This window comes from Anomaloglossus baeobatrachus, chromosome 6, assembly GCF_048569485.1.
Source record: "Anomaloglossus baeobatrachus isolate aAnoBae1 chromosome 6, aAnoBae1.hap1, whole genome shotgun sequence".
NCBI classification, from domain to species: domain Eukaryota; kingdom Metazoa; phylum Chordata; class Amphibia; order Anura; family Aromobatidae; genus Anomaloglossus; species Anomaloglossus baeobatrachus.
This window is the reverse complement of record NC_134358.1, coordinates 219,964,334-219,983,258: the sequence shown is the minus strand read 5'-3', so window position 1 is coordinate 219,983,258 and position 18,925 is coordinate 219,964,334.

Here is an 18,925-nt window from a genome sequence, read left to right as displayed (position 1 = left end):
CTGTTGGATCATGTTGGGTGTGTGTGTGAGTGATCTACTATTATGCCCAAGTCCTTTTCCCCTGTGCTAACACCTAGACCTAATCATCTAATCTATATATATAATTGCCTTATTCTGTCTGTCTGTCTGTCTGTCTTGCTCCAAAATTGTGTCACCGTGACAGTGTCACCGTGACAGTGTCGTTAGAGTGACAACTGTCAGATTGGCCGCTGGGCTCGGCCTAGCCCCACCCCCCTCGGATTGGCCGCTCGCCTCGGCCTGGCCCCGCCCCTCGCATGGATTGGCTGCTCGCCCCGACCCTCCGCACACATCGACCGCTCGGCCACGCCCCTTCCCCCGAATTCAAACAAAGCCCCGACTTTCCCAGCCCAGACATAACCTTGCGATGCTGGGATCGTGACAGAGCCGGTGTACGCTGGTAACCATGATACACATCGCGTAACTATAGGAAGCGCTTCCCTTAGTTACCCGATGTGTATCATGGTTACCACCGAACACCGGCTCCCGGTACACATGTGCAGGAAGCCGGCATACGCTGCGGTCAATAATGAAGTGTCATGCAAGGAGTTAAAGACACTGCAAGACACTTCATTATAGGCAGCGGGCACCCCCAAAAGAGAGAAGACAGAAGAAAGAAGACCCAGCAGTCATACTCACCAGACGCCGACCGGGAGCATGTGAGCGCATCAAGGTCCTGCAGTGAAGGAACACGCACACAGATAAGAACAGACACACACACATCAGATCACACTCACTCACTCTTACACACACCTCACACACACATCAGATCGCATCCACACACAACATCCAGTGATATCGCTTACTTCTCGGCGGCAATACTGTGCGTGCAGTGACCTTCCAGGACCTGCTGGAGGATCACATGGCCGGAAGCATGTGGTATCTCCGGATGTTGTGAGTGTGTGAGCGCATATGTGCGATATCGTCAGTGTGTGTGTGTGTGTGCGTGTATGCGATCGGATGTGTGCGTGTATGCGATCGGATGTGTGCGTGTATGCGATCGGATGTGTGTGTGTATGCGATCGGATGTGTGCGTGTATGCGATCGGATGTGTGAGTGTCGGCAGAAGGCAGAGGAGCACGGTGTGCAGCACAGCTGCTGGGACCGCCCACCTGAGGGCACAGGGAGAAGTGGGGTGTGAGTGTATGCGATCAGATGTGTGCGTGTATACTGTCTGATGTGAGACTGTGGAGCACGATGGGGAGTGCGCAGCATGGGGGATGGAGCACGATGGGGGGTGCGCAGCATGGGGGATGGAGCACGATGGGGGGTGCGCAGCATCAGGGATGGAGCACGATGGGGGGTGCGCAGCATCGGGGGGTGCACAGCATGGGGGATGGAGCACAATGGGGGTGCGCAGCATGGGGGATGGAGCACGATGGGGGGTGCGCAGCATGGGGAATGGAGCACGATGGGGAGTGCGCAGCATGGGGGATGGAGCACGATGGGGAGTGCGCAGCATGGGGGATGGAGCACGATGGGGAGTGCGCAGCATAGGGGATGGAGCACGATGGGGGGTGCGCAGCATGGGGGATGGAGCACGATGGGGGGTGCGCAGCATGGGGGATGGAGCACGATGGGGGGTGCACAGCATGGGGGATGGAGCACGATGGGGGTGCGCAGCATGGGGGATGGAGCACGATGGGGAGTGCACAGCATGGGGGGTGGAACACGATGGGGGGTGCACAGCATGGGGGATGGAGCACGATGGGGGGTGCGCAGCATGGGGGATGGAGCACGATGGGGGTGCACACCTCCCCCCAAAACACACACACACCGCCACACGCGCACCGCACAACACACCACAAACACATTGGGAACCACAAACACCGCCCTACACAGACACCCACACACAGACAACGCCGCACACACAACACCCAACACACAAACACCGCGGCATACACAAATATACGCACATACCGTGCAACACACACACTGCACAAAACATACCTCCCCCAGAACACACAAACGCATTCCACACCCACACAAACCGTGCAACACACACAGCACGCCACACAGACAACACTGCAGACACACAGCGCTCCACAAACAACGCAACACACACAACGCAACACACAAACAACACCGCTCTCACACACCCCCACCCAGACAACACCCAGAACATTTACAGCCCCTACACAAACACTTGGCAACTACACACAACAACATCTATATATATAACAAAAATCATACATTAACTACACAATAAATTCTAGAATACCCGATGCGTTAGAATCGGGCCACCTTCTAGTACTATATAAGCTTTTTACATTTATTTTACCCAGATGTAGGACTTTGCATTTGTCCCTGTTAAACTCCATTTAATATTACTTGTTGTGCACGATCATTAAGCCAGTTGTGAATCCATGTAACTGATTTTTTTGTCAATTCCATACTTATTCATTTTTTCATTGATGATGTTATGTGATACTTTATCGAATGCCTTCTTGAAGTCAACATATACTATATCCAAGGCATTCCCCTGGTCCAACCATTCAGTGACTTTGTTGTAGAAGGAAATCAGGTTGGTCTGACAAGATTTATTGGTCATAAAGCCATGCTGGCTCTTGTTAATTAATGCCTTTACATCCATGTACCTAAGTAAATGTTCTTTGACAATTTGCTTGAAGATTTTTCCTGCAATAGAGATCAGGCTTACTGGCCTGTAATTTCCTGGATCCTCCTTTTTCCCCCTTTTGTAGATAGGAACCACATTTGCCCTTTTACAATATAGAGAGACCAATCCTGTTTCCCGTGACTTATTGAAGATGGCAAGCAGTACTATTATTTCCTCAGATATCTCTTTCAGGGCTCTAGTGTGTGAATCATCTGGACCTGGGGACTTGGTTTCCTTTACCTTGGCTAAGTGTTCTCCTAATAGTGGGCTAATTGACAACTTGGACTCCTCCTGAACATTTCTATCATGATTATTGTTGATTCTTGCATTCATTTTTAGAAGACAGACACGAAATACAAATTTAGGAGCTCAACCTACTGTTCCACTGTCACGAGTGGCTCCCGTTCTTGAGAGACTTGTGACAGCTATGGGATATGAGCTTCTTATTACTTGGTGTTTTAAATGTATTTGCTTTCTGTTGGTGCAGCAAGGCTTTATAACTAGTGATTAGCGAATATATTTTGCACTATTCGTTACTCGCAGGAATATTAAGGTATTCGGGTTATTCGTTACTTGTCAAGTTTTTTGGCATTTGCCTTCTGAGTTTGGAGTAGTCTTCCTGCATATTTGGTGCTTTATTTTGAGCCACTAAGCATGCGGGGATTGCCTTCCAATCACAGTAATGCCAGGCCATCTTTGCTACTGGCATTACTGTGATTGGCAGGGCGCAGTAAAAAAAAAGACGTGCAGTCCCCGGCTATTTATGATAACCAGGGTAGGTAAAGTAGATAAACTGTGTGCTGTGCCACAGTAATTCTGTCTTCATTAAAATGGTGCTGGAGTATGTGCATGTGTGTACCGTGATCTCCTATGCCATTTTATTGAAGACATTATGGTGAAGACTATCAGAGCCATCAGCACGTGTGCAGATTTTTATTTATATCTGTGCACATGCCCCTGCTGCTCATAGTCTTCACTGCTGTGTCTTTAATAATATGGCACCGGAGATCGTGGTACGCGCATATACGAACTCCGGTGATATTTCAATGAAAACAGAATTACTGTGGAAATGTGCACGTGCCACCAACAACAGCAATGGCGGCACAGGGTGATATTCAAATAAAGAAAAAGGGGCAAGCCAGGAGGATGCGGAAGGAAAAATAAGCGCCGAGGACCCAACCCACAAATGCCTGCCCTCGTTGTACTCCTCAATCAAAGTGCAGTGCATTTTTTTATCAACCAAGCTGATCTTTCTATAACAGGTATGCCTGGATTCAGCATCTTAGTGACAGTATGGCACTGCCTTTAGTTCATATTGCAAAATCCTTGTGGTTGGTTTCTCTTTAACCATGAGAGAGGAGGAAGGGGAGATTTAGAGTTTTTGTTACGTTTGTGAACTGCTTTGTTGCACCACCAGTGGGCCATCCTTGGCATCCAGTTGTTTACTCCTTTATACTAGATAAACCTCTTGGCTACCGCACTAGGCGGATGTACTATTGGACAAATTATAGTAATGTAGTGACTACATCTGGACCTACTGAGTTGTGCAGCACAGTGGTCCTGGTCAGCATTGACTGGGTGTATGTGAATTAATTTGGGATTTTTCTTTTGTTATAGCAAAAGTGTTTTAGCCAAGTTCTTTAGTAAAAAATTCTTTTGGCAAGCTTGATGTTTGGCTGTTTTCCTTGTTCAAGGTTTCGCTGTGTCCTGGGAAGCCAACCCCGGTATATGGTCTACAGGCTGGAGCATTGATGTGGATGTTGATTGACTGTAGAAGGAAATTTTGCAATTTGCAGTAAAATTCAAATACAATGCTGTACATACACACTGATCCTTACTGTCTATGAGAATTCATTTACGTACTTCTTGTCACCTGTGTAGTGGGTAGTGAACTATGTGGATACATGTACTGCACTAGATAAACACCATTATTGCATATCTAATTATTTCTGCATACATCTTCAAATCATCTCTACCCAGCATCCTATTCATTATAACAGACAGTAGTTGGTGGGATATGCTTTTTTTGTAGATTTCTAAATTTATTGAGCTGCCACTTTTATCAAAATTCTCTTCACCAAATAAATGGTACATTTCGACAACAACAGCTACAGCTTAAATGTTACCAGTTTAGAGTCTTAACTGCTACGGAGTGATATTACGATCCAGAAGGCTGACAAAAGCAAACAGTCTAGAGGTTGATGATTAAAAGTGATGATGGATTACTTTCACTATGCCCTTTCCCCTTCTGGGTCCAATGTGGATAAGAAAATGTCACCTTCTGCAGAATTGCCAATGCAATGTATCTGATATCTTCAACAATACAAATACCGATTCAGTGTTTAATTTAAAGAATGGCAGAGCAAGATTAGAATCGGAAAGAATTATGGTTTTTGATCATGTTCTTCTAGCTGTGAAAATTGAGTATTCTGCTCCATTTAAGTAATATAATTGTCAGCTGTCATTTACATTATAAATATATTAAAATTAAGATATAAGTGCTTTAGAGATTTATAGAACATTTATAAGATTAGAAAAGGCCAAAATGTCCAAGAGTCTAGACTTTACATATTTAATTTATTCATAGTCTTAAAATAAAATGAATGCTTAATATAAAATTGGTAAATATACTATAAGCCAAAAAGACTGCATAAATCTGTTAAGAAGACTGATTAGACCAAACCCTATAAATATAAAGGTTCTTGGGACAAAAGCAAAGCGGGTCATGATTCTAATTTTACATAGTTATGTACTTCTTATGCCAAGTTTCAGCAATGATCTGAAAATTCTCAATCAAGATGCTGTAATATACAGCCAATTTACCGTATTTTTCGGATTAGAAGACGCACTTTTCCTCCCAAAAGTTTGTGAGGAAAATGAGGGATGCATCTTAAAATCTGAATGTTGCTTACTACAAATGGTGCACAGGAGTCGCAGAAGCAATGCCATGGGCGCTGTGCTGGAGCTGCGCTTTGCTGGGGCTGCGCTGTGCTGGGGCTGCAGGCCAAGGTTCCTGTGCTGGGGCTGTGGGTGCCATCCTAAAAATGTTGGCTCAAGATCTTATTTGCACATGCACCACCTCCAGCACCATTTTCCTTAAGTCTGCTGCTGGTAGATTAGTGTGCCGGAAGCGTCGCATATGCAGGTGAGATCTTGAGTCGTGAGCTCTATCGGCACATGTGCCGACTCCAGGCACCATTATTTGAATTCCACACTGCTGACATTTTCAGGATGGCGCCCACAGCCCTAGCACAGCACAGTGGCCTTGGCCCACAGCTGCAGCACAGTGCAGCTCCAGCACATCATCCACAACTCCAGCACAGCACCTGCAGCTCCACCATAGAGCCCACAGCTCCAGCACAGCACCCGCAGACCCAGCAGAGCCCCTGCAGCCCCAGCAGAGCCCCACAGCATTGCCCTATTCCACCACCGCCTCTGCTTCCTGTGACCCCACTCCACCACCGCTGCCACCCGGTCCCGGTAAGATACCAACAGATTGTAAGGCAGTCCCATTTTTTTATCTTTTTTTTCCTGTTAATTTGGGATGCGTCTTATAAACTGAAAAATACGATACCTAATATATCACTTAGTTCCCCTGATGGGTCAACTACATGTGGCAGACTATACATAGATACCAAAGTAATACATTTTTCTACCTCGTAATATGACGGAAAATATGGATGTAACAGAAAAATAAAATGCTTAATACTGGAGCTACGTTTCACATACAATGTCGTAGAAAGCAAATGCTTAGAAAAAAATTAGAAACAAAAATGTTGTAAAAGAAACACAAATGTATGATAGAGAGAGAGCTGAGGGAATTGAAAAAGTAGACTTATAATATAAGATATTCAATAATTCAGACTTACAGTACATATGTAATACTACATCAGTAAACCTAGCTTAAAATATATGGTGAGCTCTTACTTACATAGGTACAGACTTATTGTTGCCATATTCCTCCATTCATGAGATGGAAATGTGGCACCCCAGTGGCCTGGTTGTCACAGTAGTGTTGCCCCCACAGAGGGGTTAATACTAAGGCTGGAAGCAAGCGAGGGGTCTTTTGGTCAGTAAGTTCCTACATTTGTGATGCCTTGGACTATCAGGTCGTCACAGGGTATTGTGCAATCTGCCCTTCTGTGCAATATCCACCTCCTCCTTGGTTATGGGTCTCCAACTACATGGTGTTGCCTACATCAGCCAATTAAAGTCCTAGGTACACTCTGCACCACACCCACCAGATACACCAGTGGACGGCCTGAGTGAAATAGGGTCGCCCACTTGGGGGGTTGGTTGGGAGGTCAGGAGTGTCAGTGAGTCGAGAGAGAGTTAGTGGAGAGTGAAGGAGAGAGGAGGTCAGGAGCCGGGCTACTTGGAAGTAACTAGGTAGCAGACAGTGGTCTGGGCCTAGTAGGAGCTAGACCCCTGGTCGCAGGGGATCGTGAAAAGCGGCACGGAACTGTCGAAGAGGACAGCCGACGGCCTTGTACCATCACCGGGCTGGGACCAGGGCACGACGGGTACGTGGACCCTAGGTCAGGGAGTAGCTTCAGGCAACCTGACAATTTACCCGACAAGAATGGAGCCTTCATCATCCGCTCTCCACCCGCTCCAAAATCGGGGTAAAGGCAGATAGGACTTTCCACTAAAACGGTCCAGAAAATCCCAAGCGTGAACTCTAAGAGCAAGCTCCCACAGTTAGCCACACTGGGGAGCGGAATCTGACTACTTTTATGCTACCGGGGCCAACCAAAAAGTGAACTAAGTGCCAGGAGGAAGGTCACAGATCACCAGGCAACACCATCGGGGATGGGACACAAACTAGCTCCCCTCAGTGGCAGCGGTATCCAGAACTTTGGTTTATCCAGTTGTCGATGTCAGCTTTAATGACTGTGTAAGTACGAAAGTGTCCCTCTTAGCTCCCCACAACACTCCCCAACCATCATCACCGAGTCCCGGGGCATCTCCCCTACCCATGGAGGGTTCTAACACCTGGCTGCCCCATTCCATTACCCCCGGGTACTCCCAGCTGCAGCGGTGGTACTCCTAATTACCATATACCACGGGTGGCGTCATGAACTCTAAATATAATCCCCTGTAAATACCCCCTTCATTTGAGTGGCCGCACGAACCCTGGGTCCGGACGCCCCTCGAGCCACCGCGGAGCCCGGCTGTTGACACAGGGGCGGCACATATTCAACAAAGTTCCTACTCTGGGCCAGCAGAGGGAGCTCTAAACCTGCTGTTCTGGGGAGCTTCCCAGAAGCTCTGACCTGGGGGAGGAGTTAGAGGAAGGACAGTTGGGAGAGAGAGGAGTTCGAGCCAGGAGTTTCAGGAGAGTAGACCGGTATTTCTTGAGGTCAGGGAGCTGAGAGAAGCTCGGCCTAGGGGGACTGAGTCTGACAAAGAGGCAAAAAGGAGGGAGACTCTGGGGAGTGGAGCTAAGCCGGCTCACCCCAGAAAGCTGCTTCCAGGTTCTTTGAACCACCATCATCACCACCTGTACTAGTCTCCCAGGACTTCCTCACCGGTTACCAAATAAAGTTAAAGGTAACAAAACTGCAGTCCTTGTCCGTTATTGTTTACATTCCTGTACCCTGAAGCCCACCAGTTGCCCAAAAATAGACTCTCCTAAGGTTTCCCCGGGGTCCTGCTCTACGTGTGGGGAGCAATATCACCTCAGCTGCGCCATCATCATCTTCCCCGGGGAATACACATCGCAGCGGCGGCTCACAAAGCTGCAGTACCACATTTGGCATCACAAACTTTTACTTTTAACTACAACTCCCATCATCATAATCATCATCCTTTTATTATTGAAAGACACCACCAGGGTCACGGAACCGGGCCACGCCGCCGCAACATTACCGAATTATTCCGGCCCGGTAACGAGTACCCCCCGGCCCTGGAGCTGGGTGTGTCAGAAGCCAAAAGTGCACCATTTTCACCAGCAGATAAGTGTTGTTATAGTATTTAGTTTACTTTACAGAAAAGTGCAGCAGACTGTGATTTCTTACATAGAGAGAATCACAAAAATGTATAATGCTAGATTTACTGTATTGGTATATATATTTTTTTTTAATGGCTCTCTATGGGATACAGATGTTAGGGCATTAATCCAGACTGTGGCTACGGGTGGCTGTATACGCTCAAGTGTTAAGAAACAGTGTGTGCCTAGCCTAAAACTATGACATGCTCTTGGCAAAAATGTTGGGCCCACAAGGGGAGAACACATGTTGTTTATATTGGCACATTTTACTTTCATTAATACCATTCAAAATCTAATGAGTATGAAGGCACCATTTTTCTAGGACACCGGAAATAAATGACTTATAAGACCTACATAGTTTTACATCAGTGTCTGTGACATGTGATCCTCTTTATGCATGTTATAATGAATTTAAAGGATATGATATACCAATTAGAGATGATCGAATACCTCAAATATTCGGCTTCGCGAATATATTCCGAATAGGTCACCGCTATGTGAATATTTGATGCGCAATGTAAGTCTATGGGAAGCCCGAATAGTTCCGAATAGTTGTTATTCGTGTTTCTCATGGACTTACATTGCACATCGAATACTCGCGAATAGTCGAATAGCGGCGACCTATTCGGAAAATATTTGCAAAGCCGAATATTTGAGGTATTCGATCATCCCTAATACCAATCCATATATTTATATTGAATGTTCATTTTGTTTTCATTACAATCATGTTTATATTTAAACTAGAAGGTGGCCCGATTCTACGCATCGGGTATTCTACAATTTACGTATTGTGTAGTTAATGTATGATTTTTGTTATATATATACATATATATATAGATGTTGTTGTGTGTAGTTGCCAAGTGTTTGTGTACGGCGCTGTACTTGTTCTGGGTGTTGTCTGGGTGTGCGGGGGGGTTGTTTGTGTGTTGCGTTGTGTGTTGCGTTGTTTGTGGAGCACTGTGTGTCTGTAGCGTTGTGTGTGTGGTGCTGTGTGTGTTGCGCGGTTTGTGTGGGTGTGGCTGTGGGGTGCGTGTGTGTGTTTTGGGGGGAGGTATGTTTTGTGCAATGTGTGTGTTGTGCGGTATGTGCGTATATTTGTGTGTGCCGCGGTTTTTGTGTGTTGGGTGTTGTGTGTGTATGCCCTTGTCTGTGTGTGTGTGGGTGTCTGTGTAGGGCAGTGTTTGTGGTTCCCAGTGTGTGTGTGGTGTGTTGAGCGGTGCGTGTGTGGGTGTTTTGGGGGGAGGTGTGCCCCCCCATCGTGGTCCACCCCCCATGCTGCACCCCCCATCGTGCTCCATCACCCATGCTGCGCACCCCCCATCGTGCTCCATCCCCCATGCTGCGCACCCCCCATCGTGCTCCATCCCCCATGCTGCACTCCCCATCGTGCTCCATCCCCCATGCTGCGCACCCCCCATCGTGCTCCATCCCCCATGCTGCGCACCCCCTATCGTGCTCCATCCCCCATGCTCCATCCCCCATGCTGCACACCCCCCATCGTGTTTCATCCCCCCATTCTGGGCACCCCCCATCGTGCTCCATCCCCCACCCTGCACCCCCATCATGCTCTATCCCCCATGCTGCACTCCCCCATCGTTTTCCATCCCCCATGCTGCACTCCCCATCGTGCTCCATCCCCCATGCTGCGCACCCCCCATCGTGCTCCATCCCCCATGCTGCGCACCCCCTATCATGCTCCATCCCCCATGCTCCATCCCCCATGCTGCACACTCCCCATCGTGTTTCATCCCCCCATTCTGGGCACCCCCCCATCGTGGTTCAACCCCCATGCTGCGCCCCGCGATCGTGCTCCATCCCCCATGCTGCACACCGCCCATTGTTTTTCATCCCCCCATTCTGGGCACCCCCCATCGTGGTCCACCCCCCATGCTGCACCCCCCATCGTGCTCCATCCCCCATGCTGCACTCCCCATCGTGCTCCATCCCCCATGCTGCACTCCCCATCGTGCTCCTTCTCCCATGCTGCACTCCCCATCATGCTCCATCCCCCATGCTGCACTCCCCATCGTGCTCCATCCCCCATGCTGTGAACTCAGAGAGGAGTATAATAGGAGGAGTATAATGGGAGGAGTAGTCCTGGGGAAAGAGGAGTATAATGGGAGGAGTAGTCCTGGGGAAAGAGGAGTATAATGGGAGGAGTAGTCCTGGGGGGTGGTGTACAGGTGCCCAACGTGTGCGGGGGGCGTGGCTGAATGGGCATCGTGTGCGGGGGGCGTGGCTGAATGGGCATCGTGTGAGGGGAGCGTGGCCGAATGGGCATCGCGTACGGGGGTGTGGCCTAGCAGGCATCGTGTGCGGGGGGCGTGGCCTAGCAAAAATCGCGTGCGTGGGACGTGGCCTAGTGGGCATCGCGTGGGGGGCATGGCCTAGCGGGCATTGCGTGCGGGGGGTGTGGCCTAGCGGGCATCGCGTGCGGAGGGCGTAGCCTAGCGTGCATCGCGTGCGGGGGGCGTGGCCTAGCGGGCATCGCATGCAGGGGACATGGCCTAGCAGGCATCACGTGCGGGGGCGTGGCCTAGCGGGCATCGCATGCGAGGGACGTGGCCTAGCGGGCATCGCGTGCGGGGGGCGTGGCCTAGCGGGCATCGCATGCGGGGGGCAGGCCTGGCCAAACGGTTAATCCATGCGGGGGGCGGGGCCAGGCCGAGCCGAGCGGCCAATCCGTGTGGGTGGGCGGGGCCAGGCCGAGCCCAGCGGCCAATCCGACGGTTGTCACTGTAAGGACACAATTTTGGAGCAAGACAGACAGACAGACAGACAGAATAAGGCAATTATATATATAGATTATATGCAGGTTAGATGTATTGTGACTATAGAAAATGACCTTTAATTTATATCAGGTTTTTGTTTTAAAAATGTTTTTTTATCAACATCTCAATTTGTATTAAAAATAACAATTTCAAAACTTGAAATTTTAGCACAGCCGATTGGGACTATTCCAGCCTCACATTCCCTTATGTATCAGGAAATCTACTTGTTCATTAGCAGCAATATTTCAGAATCTAATATTGAAGCATCTAATGAGCATGTGCAATAATGAGCATGTGCAAAGGTCATTGTGAAGGGAGGCGGGGCAGGGTCAGCTGTGATATTACCTATTGTGAATGATGAATCCTGTGTTATTATCTATGTTTCAGATATTTTACCTGTCATTGTAATCCTGGTAACTGATAACTAGTAGTGATGGGCGAGCACTTAAATGCTCAGGTGCTCGTTAGTCAAGCTGAGCAACTTTCTAACGTTTGGGTTCTTGTCTCGAGTAACGAATATAATGGAAGACAATGGGAAACTAGCATTTTTCCAGTAGATACCCCTGCAGGTCTGAGCGGGGCCTGGAAATCGCTGAAATGGAAAGGGAACAGCAAGAGGAAGATGCCTGGACACATCTCTGAGTCCCAGGTCACTGCTGAAAACAATTTTGTCCGAGTATTACACCCCTTTAACGGACTGACAGTAAGGATCCTTTCACACGTCCATGATTCTGGTACGTATGACATCCATTTTAATATCAATGGGTCTGTGCACACATCTCAGATGTATGTCCATGTGGAGCACAAGCATGTCCGTGTACTCCACATGGCAACATGTCCGTTTTTTTCTGGCAGCACGGATGTCACACAGGTGTCACAATATTGTGATCCGTGTGACTTCAGTATGACACATACCAGAGAAAACGCATATCTTTGAAATTAAATGATTTTCTATACTCACCTGTCTCCAGCTGCTGTTAATTGCTTCCGGGCCCACACATTATGCTCATTGCATATTCACTGCTTTGTGAACCCAAAAGCAGCAGCAGCGCTAGAGACAGCAATGCCGTGGGACAGGTGAGTATAGAAGTTCCTGCTATCCGTGTGCTATCAACACATGCTGAACACACACACAGAACACACACACACATATACAACCATACTATGGACCATGAAAAATGTGCATTTTTATCACAGATGTGTGAAGGGGGCCTAAAACATAAAAAAACCCCTATAAAATAGATTTTAATGGATAAAATGTTAGGAAACATTCTTTCCTGAATATTTATATGATTCTAAGGCAAATTTAACTGGAGAGAAAAACTTCCACCCCTTTGGCTATACTGACACTAAAGGGTGCTTTAGACGTTGCGACATCGCTAGCGATCTCGTTAGCGATGTGACATGCCAGATCGCAGATAAGATTTGCCGAGATCGCACATAAGTCAGTTTTTAGAGCGCCGGTCACATGTGTGATCTCGGCAAATTGTATCTGCGATCTGGCGTGTTACATCACTAATGAGATCGGTAGCGATGTCGCAGCGTGTAAAGCACCCTTAAGAGTATGTGCACATGTTGAGTATTTGGTTAGCATGGGTCGAGAAGGGTGCATAACTAGTAATCTGCGTTGCCAAAAATGCATGTAGCTAGAGAGTCCCTGTAAAGGCAGTGGGACATAAAGTCTGCCATGTGTGCCAGACTCCCAACAGGCAAGACTTCCCTGTCCCCAACAGAAAGGCAACTAAACATCTCCTCCTCCTCCCTCTCTTTCTCCTCCTCCTCCTGTTCAAGCTATCCATGCTGAATAGAGAGATGAAACTATTGGGGGTAGTAACCTCTGTAGCGCAACATCCCATGCTCCGTATCCTCAGCCTCCTCTTCTTCATTATTACCCAATCAGTACTATGAAGATGAGATGAGGCTTGGCTGGGTAGTATCACCTTGTGTATTTTCATCCTCCATCTCCACCTGTTCTGCACATAAAGCTTCCTCTTCTATTGTGAGCAACGAGTATTTCAGTAGACACAGAAGCAGAATGGTTTCACTGATTATGGCATCAACACTGCTCATTATATTGGTTGAATCCTCAATGTTTTGGAGAATAGCACAGATGTTAGACATCCAAGGCCAATCATTCATTTTTATTAGGCTGACCAGAATACCAACGGGCATGTAGTCTTCAACTACAGCCTTATGCTGCTCACAAAGCCTGGCCAACATTTGTAATGTTGTGTAACAGCATGTGGGTAGACCACAAATAAATTGATGAGCTGCCACTTGCAATTGCTGTTTCAGCACTGCCACAGCGTTGGCAGCTTTAGCTAATATGCGGAAATGGGGGCACACACTGCGAACCTTGACAAATAGCAAAGGCAAAAGGTAGTTTTTCAGAAAGAGCAAAACCACGAAGTTAAGCACGTGGGTCAGACATGGTATGTGTGTCAGCTTCCCAAGCTTTAGAGCTACCACCAGGTTACAGCCATTATCACACAATACCATTCCTGGGTGAAGGTTCAGCAAAGAGAGCCACAGATCTGACTGGTCTGTTAGAGCTTTCAACAACTTTGCAGCAGTGTGCTGAGTGGTGTGCTGTTTGTCACCTAAAGATGTGATTTTCAGCAGTGCCTGTTGCCGCCTCACCGAGTCATTGTTGCAGCGCTTCCAGCTTGCGACTGATAGGGACTACAATTCGGTGATGGAGAATGAGGAAGAGGAGGAGGGGGTGTAGGGACTGACGTTGAAAACACTGATGGAACTGTGGTCCGAAATTCTAGGTATGCCAGCACAGGTTCCAACTAATTTCCCTCCTTCTCGATGTTCACCCAGTGTGCCATTGAGGAAATGTATTGTCCCTTGGCACAAGTACTTGTCCATGTATCCGTGGTTAAGTGGACCATGACACTGCGTTGGTGGTCTCATTAGCGATGTTGTTGCGTGTAACGGGGCCTTAAGAGCTGTATTATTAGAGAATGAATTACATTTTTGAAGTTTCAGCTGCGCGGTCTGTAAGGCTACAATCACTGCCTACAGGCCTCTAATACATTACCGCTACTTAACCAGCTTGCCCTACAAGTAAATGCAGCTAAGAGCGGTATTATTAGAGAATACATTATTTTTAAGTATCTGCAGCACAGTCTGTAAGACTAGAATCTCTGCCTAAAGGCCCGTAAGACACAATTTCTTCTCTACCAGCTTGCCCTACAGTAAATGCAGAATAGGAACTGTATTATTAGAGAAAATAATGGCTTTCAATTAACCCTAAAAAGGACTATTTGTTTACTGTTGAACCTGCAGGTACAGTCACACTATGACACACTGTCCCTTCTCCAGTAGTATCTTTTCCCAACCCCTACACTATTTCAGGTAGAGGGTGGCAAATATGGAATCTCTGGGTCTTATATATACCCAATGATGCTCTGCTGATGACCAATTGCAGTAATACCAGTAGCCAAGATGGCTATGGCATTACCATAATCCCTGCATATTTACTTTCTGATGAAAAGCCAGGAAACATGCAGGGCAGGGACTCAAGCATGGCGTCCGAGCAGCAAAATGTTCGATCAAGGATCTAGATTCTCAAACACAGTAATGCTCGATCAAGTACCTAGCAGGTTCGACCATCACTAATAATGAGCTTTCTCAAAACTCTTTCTCAAAGGACAAGATGTATTAATATAAATTACATAAATTAGTCCTAATGGCCAGTGGAAAATTCCAAGATGATGATTATTATTATTATTATTATTATTTAATTATTATCTGGATAAAACAAATGTAAATAGCATATATAGTATGGGAGGAATAGAACAAGGTGACAGCACCAGGGAAAAGGACTTGGATATAATAGTAGATCCTAGATTCAACCTGAGCCAACAATGCGTAGCTGCAGCTAAAAAGGCCAACAAAATTCTGGGATGTATGAAGACAATCATTGAATCTAGATCAAGAGAGATAATTATTTCCCTATACTCTGCCCTGGTCAGACCCAACCTGGAATACTGTGTACAGTGCTGGGCGCCCCAATTTAAGAAAGACATCGACATATTGGAGCAGGTCCAGAGAAGAGCAACCAAAATGGTAGAAGGTCTGCAAACCAATGTCATATGAAGAATGGCTAAAAGAGCTAGGGATGTTTAGTTTGAAAAAGAGAATGCTGAGAGGAGACTTAATAGCGGTCCACAAATATCTGAGAGGTAGTCACAGTGTAGAGAGAACTACCCTATTCTCATTAGCACAAGAAGTACAAGAAGCAATGGGATGAAACTTAAAGGAAGGAGATTCAGATTAGACATTAGAAAAAACTTTCTGACAGTGAGGGCAGTCAAGGAGTGGAACAGGCGACCACAGGAGGTGGTGAACTCTCCATCAATGGAAATCTTCAAGCAGAAACAGGATAAACATGTAGCTGGGATGATTTAGGAAAGCTGCACTCACAAGGGGTTGGACCCGATAGCCCTTGAGGTCCCTTCCAACTCTACCATTCTATGATTCTATGATTTGTTTCAATACAGATCATGATATAAAAAGTTGCCATTTTCTGAAGACAAATTCCACTTAAGAGTTAAAAATAATCATACTGATACTTATACTTTTGTATCTTATGAAAATAAATTTTGCAAATAAAAAGACTAAAGGGAAACATATAATTAACCATAAAGATTAGAAGACTTGTAGGCCAAATGCAACATCCTTGTAAGTAAGTAAGAGCAATATTATTATAAAGTTGTCTGACCTTTAAAATCATGGAATGGGCATCCATTAGATTTGATAATGACTTAAAGTATAGAGGTATTTAAGAAAGGTTTAGATGTTTTTTGAAAGCACAATTTACAGGGGCACTGATACAAGGGAAGAATGCTATCCAAGCATCTGACCTATGGCCAGAAAAGGATACAAAAGATAATTTCTTCAACTTCTGTTAAATTTAGTTTATGCCAGTAAATAGTGTCTTCACCTTCCACTAGATCAAATAGGGTTTGAAAGTATAAAAGGTTGAACTATGAACTTCACCCCACTATGTACAACAAGTCCCTGTATCCCTGTATGTTTTTAAAGAACAATATGTGAATTACTGCTATGAAATGCAGAAGGTCGATAACTATGAACTGAGCTTCTACCTTTTTAAAAGACTGTTTAAGTGCCCCTATTTCATCAGTCCATCTTTTCAGTCATCTGACTACTTGCCGTTGAACGCACTGAACATTTGAGACATGGCTTAATATATTGTAACTTTTTTCCTGTTTTTTACAAAACAAGTAATTAAATGTTATGAAGCCATTATCTAAGTCAAAATGGTCATGTGTAAGATGGTGTAGGAGGACTATTCACTCTCTTGCCTTTTAGGTTGTGGTTATTATGTTGGGCATGTTGTCCTTATAATTTTGCGTTATTATTTTGCACTGTACCTTTCTTAATGCCATTGTTTTTCATTGACAAGTCATAGCAGTGATGCCATGCAGTGTGCTGCTCTGAACGCACCAGGTGTCATGACGACTTTGGACTCTGTTCACACTGCAGAGTCTGACACGTCACCTGGTGTTTCTGTCAGAGCCGGGTGTCAACCAGTTTTGTACTCACTGCTAATCGGTCTGGCAAGAGTTAATTCCTGCTAGCCAGTGAGTTGCTGCTGGGGTCACAAGTTACTGAAGATCTATCACAGCTACCTCTGCTCTTTAAAAGATGGTGATTCCTGCTCCTCCATGCTGAATATAGAGAAATCGATACACATATTGGTGCATGGTGATTCAGCTGCTGGAGAACTGTTTTATGCCATCTTGGTGTGTTGTGGAGATACCCTTGATGTATTTCCTTCCTTCTCTTTATTTCCTCCTTGTGCACTTATTGTCTTTATCTCCATGATTGACTGCTGTGAGTGTGAGTTTTAGTTCCTACCTGTCTGTCTATTTGTGTGGTGATTTATCACTCCAGTCCTGGCCCCCTCCCAGGGTGGAGGTGAGAGGGTATAAGATCAGAGCTTCTCAGGAGTTAGGGTTATGCTGGGGGTCCAGACTTCACCACCATCAGGCATACCTCTGGTATGAGGGACAGTTAAAGGCTCTCCTAGCCTGGGGGTAAATTTGGGAGTCCTTATTCCCTGTCACTGCATTACTATCGTGACAACTGACAGAGGAAGATGATGACTTATGAGACTTTGGTGTTTCCAGCTGTCCTTGTAGGGACTTCTGATCATTATATGGTCTAACTGTTCATAGTTTAATTGCCTATTAACTTACAGCAGCAGAGGGCCTGAGTTGTGAGTAAGAGACATGTTATTGAGTAGTAGATTGATGAATAGTGGAAACATCTTAATGTGTTAGTTGCACCAGAGATTGTCTATGTGACTGACCTGGATGTTGAGACTATTCCTGAAGAAGGAGAGTGTATCTCTCCATAACACTTTGAAATAAAATCACTTTGATGAAATGATAGACTATCACTCCCCCACAGCAGCGAGACATTCATCCCTAGCTATTCAACAGTCATGTCATGGATGTATGAGATTGGCCACCTGGGACAGGCACAAAGGCTATCTGGGAGGAGAGGGGGCGAAACTCACCTGATAGAGAATGTCCCCCTGAAAATAGATAAGGGTAGCCAGGGAAGGAAGGTAAATTCAAATGGCATGAAGTAGAAGGTAAAGTCCTGGTCAACAGAGCTGAGAGAGGGTGCCAAGAAAGGGAAGCAGAGAAGCAAAAATTGTGCAGTCCTTCATGCAGTCCGTCATGCAACTGTATTGGAGCCAAGGTACAGCTACTAAAAGACAAGCAGTAGTGGGTCTCAGTCTAAAGCTGGCTAGTCTAAGGCTGGTCTGGTAGGAGACTGGAATGCAGTTGGGGAATACCCTGAGAATGAGTGACTGGTAGGTGAAGGTATTGTTGAACTGTTGGAGGATGTCAGTTGAGTTAGAAGGAATTAGTTGAGTGATATTGTCAGTGAAAAAAAAGTGTGAGTGTGGGCCTCACTGAGGCCTCAAATGTAAGAAAACTGTGACAAGAGATTGTGGCAGAATACGATTGGTGTTTTAGGAAGAAAGTTGTAAAGTTTAAAGTATCAGGCCTCCACAGTGGATGACTATGACATCTCAATTGTTTTTGCCATTTGCGTTTAGAACGGCAAAGCTGGGTTTTTGCCCAAATTTCTGCCACAAAAAGGCTGCAGTTTGAACTGCATAGTGGGGTTTAGAAACCCAAATTCCCATAGACTAAGCTTGAAAAGCAGAACACATCCATTTTGGCATTAAACGCTGCAGTTGAAAAAGCAGGTAAAAAGCAGGTAAAAAGCAAAGCCTAGCCTAAGACACACGGCATGAAAATCGGAGCGAGTGAAATGCGATAAAACATCGCTTTCCACTCAGACCAATATTAGCCTATGTTCCAGCATCCATGAGCGATTATTTTCTCAGCCCTAATTGGACCAAGAAAACAGTTGCAGCATGCTGTGGGTGCAATGCGATCCTTGTTTCTCTCACACCCATTCAAGTCTATGGGGTGAGAGAAAAATCGCACTGCACTCGCTGTACACCGGTGT